The sequence below is a fragment of the Anopheles merus genome, unplaced genomic scaffold, assembly GCF_017562075.2.
Source record: "Anopheles merus strain MAF unplaced genomic scaffold, AmerM5.1 LNR4000734, whole genome shotgun sequence".
Taxonomy (NCBI): domain Eukaryota; kingdom Metazoa; phylum Arthropoda; class Insecta; order Diptera; family Culicidae; genus Anopheles; species Anopheles merus.
The window spans coordinates 15,480-29,801 of NW_024428314.1; the positions used below are offsets into that span (position 1 = coordinate 15,480).

The following is a 14,322-nucleotide window of genomic DNA, read 5'->3' on the forward strand; positions in this document are numbered from 1 at the left end:
GTTCTAGTTTGTAATATTTGCTATATTCTCTCTTGATCGATGTGTATCAGATTTTTCAGAATGGCATTTGAATCATTGCACTTCGTTGTTTGATTTACATTGACTGTTAATTAATACTAAAGGTCGGACTTTATTGGTAATTAGGTAATTAGGTTCAAATGAAATAAATTTGAAAATCTGTATGATCTGTATGACAAACTTGATCTGTAATCTGTATGTAGATTTGTTTCATATCTGTATGAATATTTGTCCAATATCTTTTTTAAATATGTGTCGTTTACATAATTTGTCGTATATTTCAAACAGGGTATGTTACCGAATAGTTGTGCTATCTTTTGTATTTTTCTAGTGACGGAAGCAAGGGTTTTTCCTTGATTTTTTTGGTGTTGCGTAAGGCTTAGTCTGGAATGGTTGCAAAATACTTGCAGACGTATTGCAAAAAAGACCGCCATCCGACGCTATGCTGTTGTGAGGTTAGTAGTTTCAGATGGTGCATGAAAACAATAAAACGCCACAACTTTCTGCATTGTACGTGAGCGAAATATAGAACATTAGTCGTATGACAATGCTGGTTACCGCAACGAAAGAAGAAAAAAACACAGCACGGGTTGGTTTCTGCTAGCAATTTTCTCAAAATCTTTATCGCTAGCCATAGTGGCAAACAAGGAGCTCTTTCAATGCCGTCGGTTCATTATGCTCCGCATCCCTAGCGAATGGTGTTATATTTGTCAGGTCTATCGCATAGGTCTTATTGTTATAATTCTTTGTTTGGAGAGCGGGTTTCACTGAGCGAGTGTTGGAGAAGATGACATTGTTGTTGTACTTTTGCATGAAGGAATGCATTTTAATAAGAGCAGGTAGTGTAGTATTGGATCTAGGAACGTGCGATACGTCTTAAAAGAGTTTGATGCAGCAGTTCGCTTCTTAATCTTGACAGAGCTTTAAATATATGGGAATTTGGAGCAATATGGGAGTTATAAGCAGTTTAATAAATACTTTTTTGAATTAAACACTTAACATAATTTAAAGAACAAAATAACGTATTAATATCTCTAAAACTGTAAAATGAAAGTCGATGTTTGAAGCGATGATATGCAAGCCCCGAGGGAGGGGCAAAATGCTATAGCTTTTATGCACGTGTCGTGAAATGTTTTCTCTACATATTTTTTCTACATCGCCTTGCACCGTTTTCCAAACATATCCTTTTAAAATTAAACGCTTTTTATACGTGTCGATAAAATCGGATGATTTTGAACTGTGCCGTTTAGCATTATTGTGTGTAGAAATACAGCATAATAACCTCATCTAGAGCCAAATGTCAAAAGAAGCTACTCATGTTGTCTCGCTTCGAGCTTTTGAACATTTGTTATGATTTATCTTATGACAAATCATATAGAAATGCAATACTTTCATAAATATACCATGTAAAACTTCCATTCATTCTTGTAGCATTCATCAAAACTTATTTTCGAAGTGGTAAAAAACATCCTTTTACTGTTAAATGTTTATTCATAATTATTTTGGTTGTTATTTTACATCAGGTTTTAAAACCTTCATGCTGTTGTTATTATACTTAAATGAATACGTTTTGAAAATGTTTAGTTCTTGCGTGTCGATTTTGTTCTTCATGTCCATTTTGTCGTTTTTTACTATTTTTGAAACGGAAAAATGAATGACCAATAATGTCGTTCAATTGGCTCAAATCTTAAAGTAAGAAAATGCATATGTCCAACACAAGTCCTCTAATATCAAATTTCTGTAGAACGATGAGTACTGGAGTGGTCTACGTACAACGAGATATTCAATTGCCGTTTCAATTAGGCGGGCCCGGAAACAAAACAAATTGATTAATTTGTTCAGGTCTCATAGTGCTTCGAGAACCACATTTTAAAAAATTCTTGACACAGCATGAGTCAAAAATGATGTTGAGGATAAGCTCTGTTTATGTGAAATTGAAGACGGAAATGTAGTTGATGGTAGTCTGGTAGATAATTTGAATGTAATCAAATAATAAAAAAGCGTCTTTTCTATGCTCAGAAACTCTTTACTCATTGGTGTTGAAAGAACCGAGCAGTAAACTATTGAATCAATAGTTTTTTGATACTCCCACTACTTAACAATATGTCCGTCATGGGTTTATGCCCCGTATGGCCTCGTGTCTCCCATAAGTAGGATTTGCTATCCTGCTAATAGTAGTCACTGATAGCCAAGCCCGTTAGTGGTACAGAACGGCGTTGACCGGCAACGGTTGTTGGACCTTAGAAGAAAAAACGACTTTGCGAAATTTGGCAGGTTGGCGCGTCTAAAATGATATCAAATTAGAGGGTGTCAAAATTATGATGGTTTAGTATGGTTTAAAATGTCTGCCGAGCATCTTTGTAAGTAAGATCGCTTGGTTTTAGAACTAGTATTTTTATCAATCATTGATAGTTAATAATTATTTACAATAACTCCGCAATATTGCGATGGACTGCTCTATCTTATCACGAATCTCAACTCAACTTTAATAGTATTTTATCCAGACTGGTGTAAATCTTTAAACAGGAATTACAGTCTTAATGGTTGATTTTGAAGAGCTCAATTCGAAAAGTATTTTATTTCTTTTTTTAGTTTCATTTGTTTTGCACATTCTACATGTTTAACGCTATATTCTCCAAATAATAGTTTGAACGGTCAACATAACATCGTTGTTTTTTTTTACTTTATAGGAATTAAAAGAAAGCTTCAATTATGGATTATTCTCCCCACCATCAAACGGTAAAGCTGGTAAATTCTTGGATGAAGAACGGCGATTAGGAGACTACCCTTTTAATGGACCAGTGGGCTACCTAGAGGTATGTTTAAACAATATGTAAAAGAAATGCTGCAATATACTTTAATGAAACTTGAGTTATTTTGATTCGTTGAATTAACCGAGCACGTACGATCTCATTTGTATGATCTATCTCTATTTTACGTACGAATTGCATGGTTGATTAGTTTAAGTACTAATTTCCGGTATCCATGGGGTCACTCACAGTTTCAGAATGAATGCTTTCTTACAGACAACTCGTTTTAAGACATGCTAACAATGCTTACACCGTAGAAAACATGATCACTTGAACGACGAACGTTGATTGTGTGTATTCAAGTTTCTCGTAAATGCAGGGAAAGCCCCTGTAATCGGTTGCATTAGTACACGTGCGGTTCTATGCTCTATCGGATCTCGGGGCATCATTGAAGATGCAGTTCAGTGAGCGCAAAACAAATGCACTATAAGTCAATAACCGTAATTTACATATGCTCTCACGCATCTCGTCAAATAATCGACCATTCGTTTGTTGCTCACTATAGAGGCAGCATTTTGTCGCGGACTACAGCACCGCTATCATGCGAAACGTGCAATTTATTGTTGTACGTGTTAGATATTCGTTGTTTTGTTGGTTGGTTTCTTTTTCCCCCCACCACACTATTGCTGCTCAAATTCAACAACTTTCTAAGTACATGTGGAAAGGTGACTTTTATCGTATCGGGGAATCATATTTTAATCATTCAAACAATTTCATGATAAAAAATACATTACATTACTCGTATACACAACAGATTTCAATTTGTTTTGAATTTATATAATGCTAAAGTTATTTCGTTGAAATTTATCTGTGCAAAGGTGATATGTTTTACTTTTTTTGCGCTCGTATCATTTAGTCAATTTGTTTGTGATATATTGAATTAATATTGTCTTTTTTAATTTTTTTTTAACATTTACCAAATGTTACCATATCTATTAGAGCAGAAGTGAATATATTGCTCCCATGTATAGCTATAATCTGTAGAAAGAAATAACTTATTAATGTTGTGTATTTTATTCATAGCTCAAATATAAGCGACGCGTCTACAAGATGCTCAACTTAGATGAACGCCAACTGAAAGCTTTGCACACACGTGCTAACCTTCGACGCTTCATTGAGTGCATCAATAGCGGTCAGGTGGAAAAAATCGCCAAGATGTGTGCCAAAGGATTGGATCCCAATTTTCATTGTCAGGAAACGGGTGAAACGCCACTTACGATTGCCACTGGTTCAAAGAAGCCGAACAAGCTACTGATTGCGCTCGTAAACGGTGGTGCTCTATTGGACTATCGAACCCGTGACGGTGCCACTGCGTTACATAGAGCCGTAGAACGCGACAGTCTAGAAGCGGTCAGGTAAGATAATAATTTTTCCAATATAACTGTAAATTTTTACTACCATCGATGTAATCAAACATTTCGCATAAAATCGTTTGAATATATCAGCCAAAAAATTAAAAACATTTTTTTTTCTCGCAAACTTTTACCTTAGCTAGTCAACAATCTCATTACACATGGATTGATTTTATGTAAATAGATTTTAACATTATCACGTTTGTGTTTCATTTTAGCACGCTTTTGGAATTAGGAGCATCTCCAAACTATCGTGATACGAAAGGCCTAACACCTGTTTATCTATCTGTTACGCGGAAAACAGATCCCAAAATCAGTGAAGTACTTTTACATGATCATGCGACACTAGGCATTCAAGACAGTCAAGGGTGGCAGGAAGTCCATCAGGTATAACAATTATTACAATTTCTTCATATTTTTTTATTTTTCTTTCCTCTTGCTACCATGCAAATAGAAAAAAGATACTACCATGCAAATTATGGTAGCATTTAATTGTAGTCTGGGGTCTGTAATTTGTATTAGTATTGTTTTGATCTTTTAACTGATTTGTTGGTGATTGGGCATAAGGATTCTTAATGGGAAAATGAGAAGGAACTTTTAAACTTATAAAAAAATGTATCACTCGTCGTACACTCGAGATTCGTAGTCGAAATGTGTCTTCGGCTATGAAAATGAATCCAAATAATCACTGTATCTCATGTTTTTGTCATGTTTCATACCTTTATTTTTATTTGTGGTATTTACTCAAATGAGGGGTTAAATGAAACAGTGATGAGTTGAAAGATTTATTAAAATCGCTCTTAAAAATAAAAAAAAAAACTCTCTAAGGATGTATTCTATGATGGTTTAATAATGTTTTCCTTCTCCAAGAAAAAAGAGTCCTCAAAATATGTATAATCTGCCATTGCTTTCGGCAAACTACGTTGAAAGCAACTTAGTCAAAATTCTTTAGTTTCTTGTATTGTTTTTGTTCCATTATCTAATGATGCTCTTTTTTCTTCTCTTTTCTTTCTCTCTGCTTATTCTTACATCTGATTAAAAAAATACATCACTCAAACACATACTTTGCAACTACTTTCACAATCTACCTTCAACTGTTACGATTCCTTACTTTCGTCGACATTGTTGTAAAACAAACACTGAACAATGTTTGCACCACAATCAACTAAACGTTTCTCGGGAGCAACATTATTCCTATAAAACAATACGATGAACTACTTATTTCCCTCTAATTATTCCCATTCTTACCAAATCCTGTTCAACACTTGACCTTCACCTTTTCATTACTCTTAATGATTGTGGCGCGTGTGATATTGCGTTTGCGTGAGAGTAGGCTTGTCGGAACGGGTTAGTTCATCATTTAGAGCATTTATTGTTCTACGGTGCGGATATGGATGGTCAAAACGCTTCCGGCAATACGCCGCTGCATGTATGCGCTGTTAACAATCAGGAGGCTTGTGCTAGAATGCTACTTTTTCGTGGTGCCAACCGAGGCGCATTAAACTATGCCAACCAGACGCCGTACCAGGTATACTATCACTTTACTTTATAATTTAAAAGTAGTTAAAAATGCATGCCCTGCTGATTTGTACATTTTGGAGTTAAAATAATTAATGTGTTTGTAGAATATCAGCAAACCCAAAGAAGTTAGCATTGTAGATTAGAATATGTTAAGATCATCATGTAATGAAACAATATGTTTCTCATTTGATTATATTGTCTTTTGAAACGAGACCGTAAATTAGCATTTATCTTTATTATTTTAAAATATAATATTTACAAATTGAATTATCTTTTATTGGTAGTCTCTTGTATATAAAATGTCTTCTAGACTAGTGATTAGATCATTTTGTTATGTTTTTTTTTATTATTTAGTATTAGAGTGTGTATTTTGTTTGTGCGTTTTAGGTTTACAATGTTTAATAATTTCTTATGTTCTTCTTAAAAATCTTTACTAACCATATAATGTTTTCCTATGTATCTTATTACATTTCTTAGGTTGCCGTTATTGCCGGTAATCTAGAGCTGGCAGAAATGATTCAAAATTACAAAAACGAGGATATTGGTAAGTGGTATTAAAATAAAGACGAAAGCAAAATAACAAGAAAATATAACATAATACAACCTAAGACACATAAATACTGTTTAAAGAATTAATTTAAATAGGAAATGCTAACCAGAAACTCTGCCCAACTCGCTAGGCGTTCCTATTAAAGACGCATGTATTTTTCTGTAAAATACATATGTTACAAGCTTTCTTCATTTCAAACACTACAACCAACACATTGCACATTGCACACATTTCACCATCTATCCTAAGTGCAAATTATTTGTTTATTTCGTGCAAACTGTTGATGCATTTTCTAGTTCATCTTAACATAATTCATTTCTTCTTTACTTGTTTTGATAGTACTTGTTTCTTGTTCTGCTCGACCCTCCTACGCTCCTATCATTATCAACATCTACATCATCGACTTCGTCATCATCATCATTCTTTTGAATGCTATTGACATGTTTCATCATGATTGTTTTTTGGTTAAAATTGAATCAACTATAGAATATTTTCGATGAATTTAGTGCATTACTAGTTTTGGATAATACTGAACTTATTTCATGACGATCTGCATTAGATTTTTGTTGCATTTCGTTGCGATTTTGATAATACAATGACTAGAAAAAGGTCTATTGATATCAATATATGTCTGTAGGCTTTTGTCTAATTTTTTTTTGTGTTTTAAAACCAGTTATGTTTAGATTAAACTTTGATTTTGATTAAAACGAAATATTTGTTTCCATATGGTCTCGATTCTTTGTTATTATATTGTAATCATCAAAAAATGATCGAGCTATTAATACTGTTTGTTAATATTTTCATATTAAGAAGTAGCTTGCTGTTTAATTTATTTGTTTGGCTTGCAGGCGTTGCTTGATCCATGTATGTTCATAAAAAAAAAACAAACAAAATACGTGTGAAATGATAATAGACTACACATTATGCACACATGCCAACCACAATAATTGTTTTTTGTATGCTCTTTTACATTTTTGTTGTTGATGTTCCGTGTTTTAACTGTTGTCTTTTATACGTTTAGCGTAGATTATTTTAAATATCTTTACGTTATAATAAGATAAGTTGACATTGAATTCAAAAGTGGATTAATGCAAAATATTCGTTCCAAATAACCGAACCATGCGATGTTTTAAGCAATGATTGACTCACTTACACAATGCTATGGAAATTAATTTAACAAATGTTTCCAATGTGGTTAAAGTGTTGTGGTTAACAAATGACAACAGCTGCAGTGCCGAATCTAAAATAAATATTACTTCTCGTCTACTAGAAGATTAAGCACTCTTTAATTATACAAGATCATTTGCTAGCAACAGACATATAAGAAATTATGATACAAAATCATGATTTAAAAAAAATGTGTGTTTAAAAGATTATTTTAAAATAATTATGATATACGTAAATAATAAATATTTGATGCTTTAGTACATTTGCACTTTTCAGCTTGTATGTGCTTATTCAATTGAAAAATAAAATAATGATCGAGCTGTTGTTAATACCTTGCTTTGAAAAAAGTTTCCACAATGTTTAATACACATTAATGCTAACAAACCCTGTTCAAACAAAATCAAGGCTCTCAAAGATAACACAGATTGTGGCGATTGTGAACTGCTTAGGAGAACCTTGAACCATTCTACTTGCAGTAAATCTGTTTCATTTTCTCTGGCGCTGATGTATTGTTATCACTTGAACGCTTAAGTAGGTAGATTTGTTTATATGGCTCGCTAAACATAACTGTTAACGTGTTTATAGCGTATTTCCATAGGTTTGAAAACAGAAGAACACGTTATTGAACACGGGGTTGAATTGTCACTGAACGGCCTACATTATGTGGATCCGTGTTGTTCGTACCATAGCATATGTTCTTAAAATATGATTGAATCCTGCATTTTTAACATCTTAAAAAAACTCTCCTAAACAATCTAAAGATATGTTTTCCGTGGATCGAATCCGCGTACCGGGTATGCCCGTAATATATTTTGATATTTTGATCTATTTGACCGTCTGATATTTTACATCGGATTTTGTTTATTAACGGTATAATCCCAAATTGCATTGATAACACTGTTATGAGTAATTTTCTTTAGATAACATTATCTTAATAGCTGTAAAAGATCTGTTTGTCGTATTTCATTTCCACTTGTATTACATTCACGTTATATGCAAGTAATACTGTGCCTGTTTTTCGTGGTGACTTTTTTGCATTAAGAATCCGAATTATTGCCCCTTTTTTAACCAAACAACCTCTATTACAGAGCCTGCCTCATTACGTTAGGCAATTTTGTTAACTTCGTGACGGTTCAATTGTTGTTTAAATGAATAACTCACCCTTTGGGTATTTCAAATAACAATATTTCTTGTTGAACGTTTTGAATGTTTTAAGTACTGTTTAATGCAATCATGATGATGATGATATTTTGCCTGGGGAACAATTAATGTAATACCTGAACTTGAGCAGCGCAAGAAACCAGTGCTATTAATCTTGAAGCATTGGTCAAATCAAATCTTATAAATTAACTTCTACTCGCAGTCCCGTTCCGTGGACCACCACGATATAATCCCAGGCGTCGATCCGGGTTAGGCTGGGGATCGACGTTATCTCGCATATATGGTGGACCACCGTCCCCCTGCCCGTCCGAGCATCCATTCAGTTCTGCTAGTTCCAGCCTGTCTGAGGGTTCCAGCCATCGAAGCCATGAAGATGACATCAGTATCGTAACAGGTAAAACTATAATAATAACAAGGTTATTTGATCGCTTAATTTCAACTACAAACTCTGAACGACAAGAAAAAAATGCAAGTTTTTCTTCGTACTGGGAATTTGGTTGTGAGATATCCGATTTTTATTCTCGTGGCCGGCAGGTGAGATACATATATAATCGCCGTTATGTTCAAACGTTCGTTCGCGCAGTACTATCTATGGAGGAGACGATACTTCATGAATGTGAAAGCAATATTTTCACCGGTGTATTATTCTTACTACACATATTTATTACGTGCATTCTAATTCCTTACATGTCCTCATTTCTATCAGTGTTTGTTAATGTTGCATGAAGTGTTTTAGATGGACTTTTATAGATTTTTTGAAAACTATTTAGCATAATTAGTTAACATTATTTTAAGCATTTCTTTGTCTTTGAAATATCATTTCGAAACTCTACAACCACTTTGCATTGCCTGTTTTAGCCTCTTCATAAAAACGATCAATTTTGGACATACTCTCGAACCGGTTTTCCAGTTGAAAGCCGTAGCAACACACATTTATTCATCAATACACTATACATTTAACAAAAGTTTTAAAAGAAACAACGTATCGAACATTTAATATGATATCTATTGACGTAGTTGGATTATTGCTCCAGCTTTAAAAAAAATGTTTCTGCTTTTTTAACTGCAGATAAAGCCTGGGCGATACAAGCGATATCATCAGCGACTCTTCTGGTGTCGGAACAAATTCTGACAGTGCTGCCTGCTCCATAGGTCATCCAAGCACAACTGTTGTTTGCATGGAAGGATACGATGCCGGGCTTTCAGGACATATACACATACAACCAGGCGATGTGATTGAAGTGGTCGGTTCCACCGACTGTGGTTTACTGGAAGGTTTTGTACGTGGTACAAATAAGACGGGTTTCTTTCCTGCCAGCTGTGTGCAAGAAGTGCAGTTTCGCCAGAAGAGTATTATAACGTTTCCACCTCAACACCTCACCATCACTATCTGATAAATACTAGTAGTAATGAAATAGTCAGCCATGATCTACAACAACAATTGCATCAGCAACAACAACAGCAACAACAGCAACAACAGCAACAACAGCAGCAGCAGCAACAACAGCAACAACAGACATCTTTGTTTGAACAGCAGCAACACACTCAGCTTCATTACAACAGCCAAACAGCACCAAGAATGAAAAAATCGTAAGCATTCAACAATTCTAAACGATCTGATTTCATTCATTAAAATGCGGCCTCTGTGTTTTTAGTATTATTGGAGAACCTCGGACAGTAGTGCTACATCGTGCCAAACGCGGTTTCGGATTCATTCTTCGTGGAGCAAAAGCTTCTTCGCCATTGATGCAGCTCAAACCATCGCCACGTTGTCCGGCATTGCAATATTTAGATGATGTTGACCCAGGAGGTGTAGCGGATATTGCTGGTCTGAAGCCAGGAGACTTCCTATTAGCCGTAAGTTTTTAGAGGTTATGGGTAAAAAGATGGATACAAATTACCATTTTACGTTTACTTTACACACGATCCAGATTAACAGTGAAGATGTAACATGTGCATCACATGAGCACGTGGTTGATTTGATCCGCAATTCCGGTTCGCTGGTGTCAATGACGGTTGTTACACTATCACAAAATCTTATAAACTCTATGATGCTGGAAGCATCCGAGATAGGAAGTCAACATTCCTCCGGATCGGGATGAGCACTCCAATATCATCCCGGCAGTGTTCAACGCTTCCCCGGCGTATGAATAGTGGCCCACGGGAAGTAACTGTAAACAACCTGCGCCAATGCCTCCCCGTCGTGACCCAAAGACTACACTAAGCGTAGGACGTGCACGGGCAAAATCGATGGTGGCGGGCTTAGAAGGTGGTGGGGAAAAAGGTACAGACGACGATGAACTATTGAGTGCGACCAAATCACTTCTGCGGAATCGATTCATCAAGCACAGACTCAACTGTTGCAAGCACAACAACAGTGCCACTCGGCTATTGGAACACCCACACAGACAGGACCGGGTACGCCCGTTCAGCCTCGTACAGCTAGTATCAAGTCGCGTCCAACATCTAGTCGAATAACGGCCGCGGAATTGGAAGAGCTATTCCAACGTCAACAAGGGGCTGATGCAAACCGCTGTTCTATGCTAATGTCAGCTCAAGATTCCAATCAACTGGATTTGACAGTGGTGCAGGTACACCGCCGATTTCACCACAAAAGGGACCGATCGTGTATGCCAGCGTTGCTGAAATGAAGCGCAAAAAATCATCCAAAGCGGGAATGGGCACGCTAAAAGGACGTCCTATACCGATTCCCCAGGTTGGTTCGGATCTAAAACGGACCTTCCACAGTACACCTGATCTAGCATCAATGTCTTCGTCCAATCAGAACGGTGGAACTTCATCGTTGCACTATGGGAGCAGTTCCGGAACTGGATCGCAGCTGGCAATCAACGCTAACGGGTGGTATAACACCGTTGGTCACAAGGGGCACCGATCTCAGGACGATATGCACAGTCTGCACATGTCCCTGCAAAGACTGAATCTTCCACCACCAAACCATCCACCTCCACCTCCGCCAGTGGGGCAAGTTGTAAAAGTGGATGTTTCTCGGGGCTCCGAGTATGAATGTCTTACCGCCTTACGAAGCATATAGCCCAGAAAGCCAAAGTTCAATCCCAAGTGCAGGAAGCAGAAGTTATGTCCAGTTTTAAGCCAGCATCGAATGCCAAACTGTACGCTTCCCTCAGGATATTCGAAACGTTGGTTATCGTACGGTTAACGTCGCTGGGGCTACTACTTCACCATCACTCACGGGTTCAACATCGGCTGCTGGAAACAACAGTGCCTCTTCTTGTGTGGTAGAATGGAAGTAATACGAACTCCAATGTGGAGGTAATGATGTTTTGTCACAAGACAATTAAGCAATTATTATACATATTTTTGTAATGTGTTTCATGTATTATTCTTCTATTTGTAGCTCTGCAAATCTGGTTCACTTCGGTCAAATGCTAGCTCGACGATCAACATAAACTCTAGCGTCGTAACCGGTTCCGTAATTAATAACGTGACAACAGTAACGATCAGTGGAAATGGAAACGCTGCCACTAATAGTACGTCGTCAAATCAATACGCTCAACCTGGTCGCCCGGGCGCAGATAGCCAACAACAAATTGCCCACCACAAGCACTTTATAAATCTCCACCTAATAGTGCACCTCCACTACCCGAGCCAGATTACAGTTTGAGTGAATCAGATCCGGATGAGGATAACTCGGTACGTTTGGTGCGTACGCATATTAAAACAAATGGAGATCTTAAACACAAAATCCAGGAATGGCAGCCGAAACAAGTGGCAACACAGCAACACAAGGTAATGGTGCTTGAATACTAAACTTTTAGGTTGGGATGCTCGTTAGTTGGGAGCTTTATGCTGCGAATCTTTTTAATTGGAAGACGCTAAATTCCATTCGTTTTAAGTGTAGATTTTAAAGTTTCATTTAATTTCAAAACCTTAAGATGTCAACAGTTACACTTTTTGTCAAATACGGATGCGCTACAATTTGATGCATTAGTTCGACAGTTTATTCACAGTTTCACAATTGATTCATAAATAATACAATATCCATTATCATGTGTTATATATTTTCAGTGGTAGCTCGACCGGCTCCAGCTCTATGCCCCAATCATTCTCGGTGGAAGAAATACAGAAGATTCGCACGAAGCTAAAATCGTCTAAATCGTACCCGAACGACTTCTTACGGCAACAAACAGCCAGCCATCTCAACCGGGTGTAGAACACGGTGCATCGGGCGGTGTGCATCACGAAGAAGGCGATAATTCATCGTCTGGTGTAAGCAGCGATCAAGAAATAACGATCACTTGTAACGATACAGCCAAGCAGCCAAAACCGTCATTCCCCAAGCAGATGGTTGGTACCACTGTTTTAAAGACAAATGTCACCACCTCTACCCTAGCAGCCGCAGGAACTGCTGGAGCAAGTAGCTTGATTGAATCAAAAAATGACATTGCATCTAGGGGCATCCGCCGATACGAAGTTGCAACACAACAACAATCTCACCGAACGAAGAAATGATGCTACAGATAATGTTGATGCTGATCAGATGTATAATGATAGTCCTAGCCCACCTGCGACTGGATTCCAGCGGCATAATTCACTCACCCGGAAACAGGCAGCCACCATTGCCGCAAATCGTGCGAAGGCAAACCAACAAATATACAGCAACGGCATGCAGTACGTTAGCTACCTTACCGCCCCCAATTGAGGCAGCCGACTCCGACGAAGCTGACTCTTGTCACATCCTCTTCAATCTTCAGGTGGTGATGGCGCCGCACAATTAGTCGAAGCTGCTGGCATGGTGGTTTTGGCACCACCTCCATAATTTAGCGATTCAACCGTTAGCCATATTACTCCAACTGGTCCAATTTCCGGTGGTGTTAGCATTAACGTGCACCTCATCACTCCCCAACATACGCATCAGCATCATCAGCATCAACATGTACATCATCATCATCAACATACGGGAAGCGGCGGATCACTCGCGCTTGGTGTCACAATCCAAATTGCAAGCGCGTCCGTATTGTTGGAGCGGTGCCGAAAGTAAATCGTATGAACAGTCAGTAAGAAAGAGTCTGATCTGTATCAACCGGAAATTATTTGTCGGTAATGTATTTAAAGAACTGTAAAAGACATCAAAAGAACATACTTATGACTTAAATTTAGTAACGTGATTACAATAGAAACTAGTTGTTTGGTGATAGTGATGTAAGCCAAAAATTTCTTTTAACTCATTCCTTCCTCCAAATAGATGGATGAAGGAATGGTGTTGAGATTAGTTGTGTTTTTCACAATAATTCTGATTTTAATGTTTGCAATCAATTTGTTTGCAGGGATTGATTTTTTTTTAATCTAAAATATGAAAGAACATTCTTTATGCGTGCAATTGTGCATAGTTTTACTCAATGTTTTTCTCTTTCAGTCAATGTTTTGTTTTGGGGTATGGGACTGAAACATACAGGAATGCAACCAGATATCCTACGCACTCATTAATTACATTAATTAACAAAGTCAAATACGTGCGCCCAGGTAACTAGTTGAGTTGCTTTATTGTTTACCGAGCAGGCCACTAAAAACACTGAGATGTGTAAAGAATCACAATTTTAAGACACAATTGCACCCCGCAAGCGACATGTATGTGCGTTATTTTTTTAAAAAAAGGTGTTTAAAATAAGTGTTTTAAAAGTGAAGTAGAAACAGTCTTTTCATAACTAAGGGTGGCGTTAGTGGTTGGTCAGCGCATACTCTCGAAAAAATATAACACAACGTT

At 37.1% G+C, this 14,322-nt stretch overlaps 1 pseudogene; it reads left to right on the top strand.

The window, feature by feature from the left end:
• The first annotated feature begins 407 nt into the window (after window positions 1–407).
• LOC121602954 lies at window positions 408–13,683 on the top strand (annotated as a pseudogene).
• Window positions 13,684–14,322: the final 639 nt, after the last annotated feature.